Source organism: Eulemur rufifrons, chromosome 4 (assembly GCF_041146395.1).
Source record: "Eulemur rufifrons isolate Redbay chromosome 4, OSU_ERuf_1, whole genome shotgun sequence".
Lineage (NCBI taxonomy): Eukaryota > Metazoa > Chordata > Mammalia > Primates > Lemuridae > Eulemur > Eulemur rufifrons.
This window is the reverse complement of record NC_090986.1, coordinates 66,341,749-66,355,434: the sequence shown is the minus strand read 5'-3', so window position 1 is coordinate 66,355,434 and position 13,686 is coordinate 66,341,749.

The following is a 13,686-nucleotide window of genomic DNA, read 5'->3' as shown; positions in this document are numbered from 1 at the left end:
TTTTGTGCCTTTTTTGCTTAAAAGGGAAGCGTAAATTCAAATACCCATTTTAAATGGAATGCACAGGACTAATCTGTCAGTTTCCCCAATATTCTCTAAGATGTGACTTTTAGTATCAAGCATTCATTGAATATTCCTACACTTGACGCACAGTGTTAATACTATGGGTTTGTTATACTTCGTATCTCTGTATTCAATTCCTCTTATCTTATATTTCATATCTTAGGCAGTTGAAGTTAGTGCCTTAAGAGGACCACAATAGGATCATTATCTCAGGCTGCCTCGTATTGCTTATTGTTCAGAGATCTGAGGCCAGAACACAGGCCTGAGAGATGAACAAATCCAAGGGGATTCTGTCTGAGCCTTTTTGGAATATTCTCTATGACAATAAAGAACGTGAAATTCCAGATCCTTTAGATGAGGTGGGTTGCTCCTGATTTGAAGTTATACACTAACATAGAATCCTTTCCACTGAAAATCTGAAGTTTTCAACCCCTTACCCAGGCTAAGCTATTTTCTTTTGTACCTCATTGAATTGTAGATTCTTTTCTTAATATTCATGTTGTGTAGACCACAGCACTTCTAGGCTCTTTGTTGAAATCCAGTTGGATTCTGCATAGCTCTCCCATCTTTTTCAGACTATGTGGTTGCAACTCTTGGGCTGAGCTACAGACATGAGGGAACGCAGCAGGGGGGGTGGGCTTGTGTGCAGATTCGGTCACTGACGCTAGACTGGGCGAGTCAAGGCTAGAGGGGCCAAAGGCAATGTTTTCTGCACAATACCTGCCCCCTCTGAATGAGAGACCCATTCAAACTTTCTTCTCTTCTGTGATGCTGATTCCCTAGCTATGCAGTACAATGCAAAGTGCACAAGTCCTATTTTATTGTGTCAAATAGACTATCAGGACACAGGCTGTAAATTAGTTGCCTGTTCCCAATCCCAAGTAATACCGTGCCATTCAACTCAGCTACAAGGATCTGCCACGTGGTAGACTGAATAGTGGCTCTCCAAAAATGTTCATGTCTTAATCCCCGGCACCTGTGAATACATTACCTTTTACAGCAAAAGGGACCTTGTGGATGTGATTACATTTAGGATCCTGAAATGGAGTGATTGTCCTGGATTACCCAAGCGGGCTCCGTGTAATTACAAAGAGTCCTTGTAAGAGGGAGGCAGAAAGTGAGAGTCAGAAAAGAAGCTATGACAATAGACACAGGAGATTGGAGTGATTTGAGGAAGGGGCCACTAACCAAGGAGTGCAGGCAGCCTCTAGAAGCTTAAGACAGCAAGGAAACAGATTCTCCCCTGAAGCCTCTAAGGAACCAGCCCTGATGACACCCTGACTTTAGCTCAGTGGAACTGATTTTAGACTTCTGACCTCCAGAGCTGTCAGAGAAATTTGTGTTGTTTTAAGCCAATACATCTGCAATAATGTGTTGCAGTAGCAACAGGAAATTAATACAACCAGTCTTTTCCAAGCAGCTATGGTTTTAGTCATGCCGTTTATCTCCTCCTTGGATCTGACCTTGAATATCACAGTGCCCTTTCTGGCTAGGTTGCCTCTGTCTCAGAGCTGTGGGGTCATTTGCCTGTTTGTTCTCACATGCATGCCCCTATGGGCTGCATTTCCCATCACTGAGCTTCCAGCAGGGGCCAGCCATGAGGAGCACTAGGAGGCTGACAACAGGTGGAAGGAGAGCCAGTGTATTTCTCACCCCTCTCTGTGTCCTGGCAGGGGCACCTCCAGGACTCCCTGCGTCTCCTCCACATTTCCAGCTCCCACCAGTCAGGATGTCCCTCCCTGGTTCCGGCTCACAAAGGGCAGAACCCCCACAACAACTGCCACTGTAATTCTGGCACCTCGTCTCTTTGTCTTTCCAGCCAGGGGTGGGGAGGTAACTACATTCTGTGTTTGCTTATCTCTGTGGTGCCTCACCTTCTCCTGTTTGCTGTTTCAATTCTTCTAAATACCATTGATTCAATTTTCCACACTAAATTTCCACTATTAAAAAACTCGAGTCTGTTTCACATTGCTGCCAAAATCATGCCGTTTTTCTCTGTGCCTTTAGTCCTTAAGGGGAAAAGGCTGCTCTTTTCTGTCTGATTCTGAGCTCTACCTGGGAACCTGAAAAGTTCCACACACCTCGGTTCTCTCAGTCTCCTGAATCCTGACTCAGAAACATCCTCTGACTCTGGCTCAGAATTTCCCAAGCCCTTCCCAAGCCAGGCCAAGTGTATGCCCTTGAATACTTTTTATTTTCATATCCTTTCAACAGCCACCTTCATACTAATTTACCATTTGTAGATTAGTCACCAACTCTGCCTGTCTTAAGCCAAAGGAATTTGCCGGAAGGACACAAGGGCTCAGAGAATCGACAGGAGGCTAGAAGGATGGGCATCAAACCACTAAAACCAGCTGCAACCAAGGGCACCCAGAGGACCAGGCAGCAAGAACAGAGCCACAGCCGCAGCCACACAGCAGAGCGAGCTGGTCAGCTGCTGCCCCTGCCCCGAGACAAAAGCCTGTTTCTTCTCATGTCCTTTCAGCACTTGCTCAAGATTCAAATTTCCAAGACAGTGATTTCAACTGGGTGAGCCCAAATCACTTGCCCACAAGGGATGTGCTCTAGCTGCCATTAGGATGACACTCGTGGGAGAAAGTTAATCCCCTTAAATGAAATCAAGATGCCATGGGAGGGCCAGTGATGATGGGCTGCCAAAAGCAACAAATGACCACCATTTCCTACCCATCATCTTGTGTTTCATAATCCATGACTGATCCTTTTGATACTACCCTTCTCGTAACCCCACATCTTTATTTCATCTCATAACCCCCCACTTACCTTGGTTTCACCTTTTAATCCACATCTTTTGAAGGGATATTAATCTTGGGCTGAATTACCAATGATTTGAGAATTTTTAAAAACTATTTTTCGAATTAATCTCATAACCAACCAAATATTTAATGAACATGGAGTGTGAAATCAGTCTACCACCATCCCCGGCAAAGCAAGTCCAAATGAAACATTACCTTTCCAGCCATGGAGCTGGTTCCCCAGCTTAGGACACTGGGTTTCGCCAGTAGCCATCTGGGACAAAGAAGGGTGTTGTGTTTTTTCTTAAGCTTCTGGTTTACCAGTCAACAAAACAGCATGTCCTCCATAAAAATGCCCTTAAGATGTATGGCATTTCTCCACTGAGACAAACATGCCACTCAACAGCTATCAGATATTTATAAGGTGAGTCCTCACTGCACTGTTGCCCTGCTGTGGGTCAGGAAAGGCTTTACTGCCCAGCCTTCATTCTGGGCTCTTCTGTGCCAGCCAGACCTCCTTGCCAGGAGTCCTCACTGAGGTTAATCTTCACAGTGCCTGCTGTGGCAAACAAGACCGTGGTGTGGCACATGGCACCTATCAGTGACCCGGTGCTAGGACCAAGTTAACGTTTGGTAAACAAGTCTGCTGCCTTAAATTCCCTTGAATCACTTTTCCTGTTACACAACCATTTGGTAAGGAAATGAAGTCCACACAGATGAGTGGCGAAAACAGTGGCATTTATCTAAATCAGCCTCAGTCTGCAGAAAAAGAATGGGGCTCCTGCTTCTTCCGTTTTGTGCCACAGGCCTACAGATGCTAACCCTGCTCAGAATGGCTACAGCCATGCTGTCTCCTGGAGACAGAAACTTACACCAGCTCATGCTGACGGCCTGGGATGTGTTATGTAATGCTTACTCGGTGTTACCTGTGGTGAGTCACCATGTCATTTTGCAATTGTCTAGAACAGAGAAATCCTTAACAAAAGTACACAAAGTCGCTGATGGAAGAGGAAGCTGCTAATAACTTTCCTTCCATCATTTGGAGCTACGTCACGTAACTTGTCCTGTTATTTTTGGAAGTGATTTCATGCCTTGCCTGTTTGGTCTCTGTCTTACTCTAGCATATCTCATTAGAAGATGAAGAATATCAGTCTCCTTTTGTTGTGCCCTATTTGTCTTCCTTTGAATCACAGAACAGCAGTCACATACCACATACCATGGGACTATTAAAAAAATATAAAAACAAACTCTCTCCTCTGCCTCATCCAAGCTCAATAAATATTTGTTGATGAACTGGCAAACCCCATCCAAAAAGAGAAGAAATGCCAATTATGCAATGATTACTCTTTATAACAAATGCATTCATTAATTCATTAATTAATTCATTCATTAATTCACTCATTAAATTTATTGAGTGCCTACCATGCCAGGCACTAGGCTAGATGCAGGGGAAATAATAGCATGCAAAATAAGACATCATCCCTGCTCTCCTAGAACAGATATTAATAATAACTACACAGATATGCAAACTGCAGTGGTAGCCAATGTTAGAAGGAGATACAAAATGCCATAAAAGCCTCTACTAATGGGAGTTGATTCGTTAGACAGGTCAGGAATGTCTTCCTGAAAAATGGTACTTGAGCTGAGATGAGAAAGATGACAGGAGGTTATTTTGCTGAAGAGAGGAGAGAAGTGCACCCCGGGCTAAGAGAATGGGGCAGCAGGGAGTGTAGGTGGCAAGTATATAATACAAAGAACTAGAAGGTCTTTGCGTCTGCTCAGAGAGAGTGAGGGGAAGTGGCAGGACAGGAGCACTGGAAACCTAGCCAGACATGGTGCCAGAGTTTGTCCTATCCTAAGATCTGTGGATTGAAAGGTTTCTTAGGCCCTGGAACAAAAAGACCAGGATTGGGTTTGAGGATGGGAAGCAGGAAATCTGTGGACACAAATCATTTCCCCTCACAAGCTTTTTGGAGCATCAACATGGACATGAGAATAGCATGGACAAAAGACACCATTGAGGGCACAAGGCCCTCCAGGTGCCCCTGCGGGTTCTCATGGGTCTCGGCTGTCAGCACTGGCCAGTGGCTTGCCAGAGTGGCCAAGCCTTTAAATGTGAAAGTACCTGTACCATGGGGTTTCCAGGACTTATTCTCCCACCCCATGGGAGGCAGCAGTTCTGCCCCTCAGCGGTCCACATTTCCTGGGCCTACAGTCCAATTTCTGAGCGGTGAAATTATTGCTGCACTATATTGAAGAATTTTCTGGGTCTTGGTTGCAGAACATGGGAATTCTCTGTTTACATCCAGGTAGGGGCTTCCCATTGGCAGGCCTGGCTGTGGCTGACCACAAGGATTTAGAAAGAGGGTTAGTAATATAAGGAGGTTTTTGTTTTGAAAGTACCACTCTGGCTCCAGTGTGGAGGACAGATTACGGGGCGGGGGGCTCCAAAGGGAGTGGTGAGACCAGTTAGGAGATGATGGTGGCTTAGAACAGGGTGGAGATGACAGAGATGGAGTGCACAGAAACATGAGATATTTAGGAGACAAATGTAAACAGGGCTCAGTAGCTGATGCAGGGGTGAGATTCTAGGCTTATGATTCATACAACTAGATGGGGCCCCAAACTCATAATAAACTCATAACTGTGCTCTTTGTGAAGGCAGGGTACATAGGAAGAGGTGCTGTGTATATACATCATCAAAAGAAAAAACTTTTGAAGGTGAAATGCTCTCCGTACTGAGAAGGAACCATGGCAACTGTGCCATCCGCAGAGGGAAGAATGCAGGGGAGAAAACGGGAAAAGCCCAGGCCAGTGAGGAAAGCACAGCTACAATGGAAACCACAGTGGTTATTACTTTCCACACAATTGTATTACGACCACAGGATAAAGTGCATGAAGAAGCTATGCAGAGGCTGGGCACAGTGGCTCAGGCTTGTAATCCTAGCACTCTGGGAGACCATGGTGGGAGGATCGCTTGAGCCCAGGAGTTGGAGGTTGCAGTGAGCTATGACGGTGCCACTGCACTCTAGCTGGGGCAACAGAATGAGACTTTGTCTCAAAAAAAAAAAAAAAAAAAAAAGGAGAAGAAGAAGCTATGCAGATAAACATGGGAGAGACACTAAGACAGAAAGAACTTCCTAAGTATTCATCATTGATCAATTTTAAAAGTTTTTGCTCTGACACCAAGTAAGACAGAGAAACTAGGGGACTCTAACAGACGACAGTTGGTGTTCACAGGTCAGGCTCTACAAAACACCAGGGCTGCTCCAGGAATGGTTGGTTAGGTTCTTATTTTGTGGGAATGCACCCAGTCCCTCCAGCATCTCTGGGGGCTGTTCCATTCCTAAAATTTGGCAACACTGAATTCACTCCAAACAGGACTCAAAATACAGTCCAGCTGAGTATCTCTGGTGGCTCTGTATGTTTCTGATCTAGCAAGTATGCATCACATCTTCCTTCTTAAGTCTACTTGCTTAAGTAGAATTGGGGTAATGGGCACATACAGCTGGAAATCCGAGGAAAACTGTGCAATTCAAGAGCTGATGGTGGGGCAAAGGGGAAGAGCAGGACGGGAGGCTGCAGAAGTACAGAACGCAGCAGGGGCTGCCCATGCTCCCAGGCTGAGACTCTGTCCCCCCACGCTGGGTGTTCCCTCAGCACCGATGCCACGCCTGGCCTGGGAACATACAGAAATGTAAGGTAACTTGGGGGCACAAATTCCAACTATTTCTAGCAAGTATTATCAGCCCCCTCATTTCTACTAAATTAATCGGAGCTGAACTATTTTTATTCGGTAGTTGTACTCTGATCTCAAATAGTTACTAGAAGCTAAAATTTGGCTTTTACTTCAGAGTGATTCTGTGTTGTGAATTTTTAGTCTGCTACGTTAGTGTGCCCATTTCCAGATGACAGATCGTTAAAACAGGAACATGTTTGTTTATATGTTTGTGTTTGTGTATGTGTGTCTACAAATAAGAGGGAATAAAGTAAACTCATTCACCGAGAAGGATTTGTCCTTTTTTCCATTTTGAAACAAGCAGTACAATCTCATGGGTGGACAAGGTTCTGACACAGACGTCAGGATAGAGAAGACGGGCACTGTGCTAAGTACGGGTCCCGGCACACTGGCGCCAACCCTGCCCTTTCTCACTATTCATTGCAATGCACCAATGTAAGGGGCACCCTATAAGGGACCACAACGATGCTGTTCAGCTGTACGCTGTTGAATTAGACTAAATTTGGCCTGAGGATGCCTCCGTACTTGAACCCTTTGCATAACAAACTGCAACCTAACTCAGTACACAAACTCACCGAATACCTAACAGAGGTACTGGGTCTCAGCCAATCACAGCAGCTGAGCCTGATTCAATCAACAACTGATTGATCAGACCATGTTCCAGTGAGGCAAACGCTGAGCTGCAACCAATCAAGCTGCTTCCGTACCTCACTTCCGTTTCTATCCATAAATGCTGTCTGCCCACCTCACAAGGCAGAGCTCTGACCCTCTTCTGGATCTGAGGGCTGCCCAATTTGCGAATTGTTCTTTGCTCAATTAAACACTGTTAAATTTAATTTTTCTAAAGTTTTTCTTTTACCACTGAAGAATCTAAGATATAATTTTAGCAGAAAAAATATATAAGGTGTTTTATTCCTTAATGCAAGTATCAAAAGATGAAATTAAGATGAGGCTATAGCTGGCATGATACTAAAAAATATGGGATTTTTGGAAGTTGGGAAGAACAGCCAAGACAGTGGGTGAGAGAATTATTTAATAGAAAACAAAAGCATCTTGGCAAACTGGAATGATGGATTCCATCAAGTTGATGCACAATAAGGATAATATAAGGAATTTCTCTTGCAGCAAAAAAAACAATTCCACAAGTGCAGGTTGAAGGATACATGGTTTAGCAACAACACAGGAAATGAAGTTTTAGGATTTTAGATTATTTTAAAGTCAATATGATATGACTGCACAAGAATAATTAGTCTTGGCTTCCATTTATAAAACGTAATAGTGTCCAGCAAAAGGTAAGTGTTCTGCTCTAGTGAAACCACAGCACAACTTGATCATCCTCCCATTTCTGAGGAACATCTTAGGAGGACCTGTTTTAGTTAGGGTAAGTCTAGGCTGCTGATACAATGAGATCCATTGATACAGTGGCTTAAGGGGCAAAGAAGCTTGCTACTCTCTTATATAACAATTCCGGGTGGTGTTCTAGGCTGGCTGGTGGCTCTGTTCCATGAAGCCATTCAGGAAGCCAGGTCCTTTCCACCTTCATTGCCTCATCATCCACCAGCACATTGCTGTCTATCACTAGGTTAAAACAGGAGCACCACTGTGACCACTGAGAGGATGAAGGAAGGACTTGCAGGAGACATATCCACTGTCTTAGGTGTTGGCCAAGAATTGGCAGTCATCACTTCTGTTCACATTCCACTGTCACCCACAACGTGCTTGCTCATATTTAACTGCAAGGGTGGCTGGAAATGGTAGTTCAGCTATCTTTAGTAAATGTACGTCTACCCGACCATAATTCTATAATAACAAAGGAAAGGAAAAATGGATGGTTTTGGTGGCTAGAGTGCAATCTCGGGTACAACCTCTTGGAGAAACAGCAGTCAGAATGATAAGGGAAAGCTGCATATCATGTTAGGAACATATTACATCAGAAGAGAAAAAAAAGTATTCTGTTTGCCATGGAAGTGATTAGACTAGTTCTGTGTGGCTCTAGGGGCTCAACCCAAGACAAATAGGTAAAGGATTTTCTAACACAATTAGCAGAAGATAAGAGGGACTCCTTCTAGAGGTGGAAATTCCCTCTTACTAGAGATGTTTGAGCAGAAGCTGGAAGACCTTTGTACCTCCTTCAGAGGCTTTAGCATGTCTTTAAGCATTCTGAGTGGCCAAGTTAGATTGTTAATGCTTCCTTCCAGCACTGGAATTCTATGATCCTATCTAAATTTGTATTTATAGGTCATAGAGTAAGGGCAGGGAATCCAAAAATTTCTTCGGTGTCTGCTGTAGGCAAGTCCTCTGAACAACCTCGGCATTATTTTCATATTGCCGGTGCTCAGAAAGGTCAATGTTATTTGTCTAAGACCTCAGAGCTATTAAGCAGTGTTGCTGGGATTGCATTGATCTGATTGCTAAATCCATGATGTTTCCACCATGTTGCTGCCTCCCAGAAAGCAGGTCAAGAATAATTAAGTGTTCTCTCTTGTTTCATCCTCTCCTTCCAACCCCCAAATCCCTTATCTTATCAGGGTTGGCTGCCCGGATGGGACTGTCTGTTCTGCAGGATTTAGCACAACAACAAGATAGGATCACTTTAGCAATCCAGCCCCTTTTTCAGCTCTTTCTCCTGGGCCAAATGACTGATTTATCACCCACGCTTTTCCTGGCCCAGAGGCAGAGCTGTCTATTCATTTGGAAGCTTCTGCCTCTCTCACTTCTTCCCTAAGAAGAATGCAGAGATTCTGTGTAGCTTCAGTCCATACAGGACGGCAGTGGATCATTTTCTGCTGTTACCTGCCAGTCTGCTGCCTAAACCTTTTCCATCCTTATTCTGAGTGTTGTAGGAAAAAAATAAGATTTAATTTGAAATTAATTTTCTAGCCCTTATGCTAGAGAAACGGACGTCAAAAATGAAGTAATCACCAACAAAGCTTTCACCGTAGAAAATTTACCCAGATTCCCCCCCGCCCCAAACAGAGGCTGACTCACACTAGCACCTGTTTTGTCTCCTTAGTAACTGGTCTCTTAGATTTCCCTCTTGTATTTGCATGCAGGCGAGCACAGCAAATTGACTGGGGGAAGGGAAGAGCTTCACAGCATACAGAGTGTGCTCTGGGCAGAATGTCACCTGTAACACTGTTTGCAAACCATCTTGTGCTTTATGTACTCACTTTGTGTCTCCGTTATAACCACAGCATTGATTCAACTGCAGACTCAGAGATAAGTCTGGAAAATTACTAATGGCTTCAGGGAAGGTCTGATGACACACAATAGAAATTGATGCTGGTGATATTCTGTATTGCGAAGATGGATTCATCTCTGTATTAGAAACGTGTCTCTTGACTTCAACCTTTGCTGTGAATGGAGGCGGACGCGCAGCTCTGTCAGACAGAAGTGGGGGGCGTAGAAGAGAGAGGTTCAATTATTATAAACCACTTATCTGGATTTACTGCAGGAAAGAACTGACTAAGAATTGGTTTTATGTGGGTCTGTATGGTTTCATCTATCTCTTTGACAAAGCCCTTGCTGGCATTGTGGTAAAATAAAAAAATACATATATTTGGATCAAGAGCTGGAAACACATGTCTCTGTATGTTCTCAGCTACTAATGAGCTGGTGACTATGAGCAAATCCCTTAGTTGCCTGGGGTTTTCTCCTAGAAACTGATGAACCTAACTAGATGACACTATTATCCCTTCTAATTACAAAATTTGAAGTCCATCCATTTCCTGAGATCTTATTGAATTTTAAAGTTAGAACTAGGTAGCTTAACACTTAAATGTATCAGGGCAGGGGGCATCCAAAATGAAAAGTGACTCACCCTTCTCTTTATTTTACAAATAATGTCCAGAGAGATTAACTTCTTTGTCCAAGATCAGAGAAATTCAAGTATTTTCATATTTTTATTTTTTGGTTTCTATTTTTATCATAATTCAACATGATACTGTTGCAGTCAAACAGCTCTACAAGACTTGTTATGAAAAATAGCAGTTTCCTACCTACTTTTTTCCTACTTCCAAAGGCATCTGCTTTAAAACATGTGTTTAGCTGACTCTTTTGATTATTTACCTCAATATCTCTAAATATTACATTGTTTCAACTATAGGTATTATCTCAACCACAAAGCACAAGGTTTTCATCCCCTTCTTCTCAGTGTAGTTACATAATAATTTTGTTTAGATCAGTAACCAATATTTATTTGAGGATATAAATATTATTCACAGTTGAGCTAGGCAATATGTTATGATTACTTTTTCTGCTTGCTTTTCCCTGGAGTTAATAATTACCCTGCTTTTATTTTGCTTAATTCCCTATGAATAATCACAAATTGAACCCAAACTCTCTATAGTTGTGTCTATCCTATACAGGCATAACTTGTCTTACTGCACTTGGCTTCATTGTGCTTGGCAGATACTGCCTTTCTTACACATTGAAGGTTTGTGGCAACCCTGCGTTGAGCAAGTCTATCAGCCCCATTTTTCCAACAGCACATGCTCACTTCATGTCTCTGTGTCACATTCGGGTAATTCTCACAATATTTCAAACTTTTTTATCATTATGTCTGTCATGGTGATCTGTGATCCGTGATATTTGATGTTACTATTGTAATTGTTTGGGGGCACCACGAACCATGCCTGTGTGAGACAGAGAACTTAATCAATAAATACTGTGTGTGTTCTGACTGCTCCACCAAGACCCTCCACCAGCAAAAAGATTATGACCCGCTGAAGGATCAGATGATTACTACCATTTTTTGGCAATAATCTATTTTAAAATGAAGGGGTATAATGCTATTGCACACTAATATACAACACGATAGTGTAAATATAACTTTTATATATACTGGGAAATGAAAAAATTCGTGTGACTTGCATTACTCTGATATTCATTTTATTGCAGTGGTCTGATACTGAACCCGCAATATCTATGAGGTATGCCAGTATGTTTAAACACATTTAGGTGTGGTACAAACGTTATCTTCTTGAAGAAATATTTCCCAGGACTGTCTGATCTGCTCAGTCTGGACCTGTGTTCCCAAAGCCAACTACAGAGTGATCGATCAGCTTGGGCTCTCCGTTGACCACTGTCCTGGGAATACCTTTCACCTCCTTCCTGTGTTCAATCTTCAGTTTCCTGGATGCCTCACCTTCTTCTTTCTTGGTTTAATCCCTAATTTTGGCAGAATACTTCCTCTAGTAAATTCCTAAGAAAAGATACGTGGGAGGTAAATTTTTTGAGGTCTTGCATGTCTGAAATGTTTTTATTCTATCCCCACGAATGGTTGATAGTTTTTCTGGGTTTAGAATTCTAAATTAAAAATTGTGGATTTTTTCCTCAGAATTGTGAAGGCACTTGTGCGTGTTAACATGATCCAGTGTTGCTGTTGGGAGGGGTACTACTCTTTAATTATTTGTGAAGAAATGCTCTCTGACTTTGTGCAGAGGTTCCTACGGTCTCTAGGTCACTGGGCTCTTTTGTGTATGTCACCTTGACTCCTCTGCCTCTTTTCTGGTACCTGCCACTAACTGCTTGTTTGTCAAAGGGCTCTTGGTTTATAAATCCCTTATTTTTCTTCAGCTTCATTTACAATAAAAACATGACTGACATATGGACTTATTACTTTCACAGTGATGTGAGTCTGAATGGAATAGCAAACATGCCCTGTGGAAGCATTTGCTTGATAAATAGTATCTGGACACTCACAAAAATCTGACAGGAATTTTCTTTCCCTAATTCCTGCTAGTTTCCTTCACAAGAGCTTTAATAATAAAATAACAAGTAGCCAATGATAATAATTTCTGATGAGAGTTTTCATCGAGGATATATTAATAGCACTAAAATACTATTGGTTATAGCTTTATACATTGTTTTAATATATGCAAATAGCAGATGCCCAAAAAAGATGCTTCTTGAAGGAATAATGGATAAAAAGACAATTATCTATTTTCCTTTTTCCCAAAATCCCTTGAAATGACAAAAAAAAAGACTTATAAGGGGATAAAAGAGGAATAAATTTATAATGTCACTGGAAGACAGAGGGTTACCAACAGTGGTCCAGAGTATTAAGGAATTCTTGGAGGTGAGAAATCAGGTGGAAATTGCAGCTACAATAGCAACTTTACAACCCTTAAGAGATTACTGTAATTAACTTTATGCCAATAAAGTTGAAAGCAAATGATTTTTAGGAAAATATAAATTATCAAAATTTACATAAAAAGAAATAGAAAGGCTGAATAAATCAGCAATGTTAAAGAAACTGAATCAGTAATCAATAACTCCCCCGTCCACTACTCCTTTTATTTCTGGCTTCATTGCTTAACATTATGTTTGGGGGATTTATTTATGTTGCCTGTAGAAGTAAATTGTTATTTTTATTGCTGCATGGTATCCATTTTATGAATATAGCCAAACTTCTTTGTCTATTATACTATTGAGGGCATTGATTGGTGTTGTTTCCAATTTGGGACTATTATAAATATTCCTGAAATGAACACTCTCACACCAACATCCAACATCTTAAAGGACAAACAGATGCATTTCTGTTTGTACCCAGTAGTGAGACTGTTAATTCCAGTAGTAAAATTAGAGTATATACATGCGTTCAATTTTAGTAGATATTACTTAACAGTTTTCTAAAGGGGTACACTAATTTACATTTTTACCAACAGTGTGTGATCCCAATTGCTACACATCCTTATCAACATGTGGTGTTATCTATTTTTAAAATTTTAGGCATTCCTGGTGAGTACATAGTGTGATCTTATCATGACTCTAATTTGCATTTACTTGATGCTAACGATGTTGAGCACAGTTTCATGTGTCTTTTGGCCATTTGGATGTCCTCTTTGGTAAAATGCCTGATGAAAATTTTTGCCCATTTTAGGGGGAAAGGGCAAGTCATAGGTATCTTTTCTTAATGATTTATCAGAGTTATATATATATTCTGGATATATCAAATATGTATTAACTATATTACAAATATCCCTCTCTGAAGCTTGCTTTTTCATTCTTATCTCTTTTGATGAAGAAAAGATCTTTATTTTAATAAAGTCCAATTTATCAAATTTTTCTTTATTCATTTTTTTTTTTTTTAATGAGACAGAGTCTCGCTCCATTGCCTGGGCTAGAGTG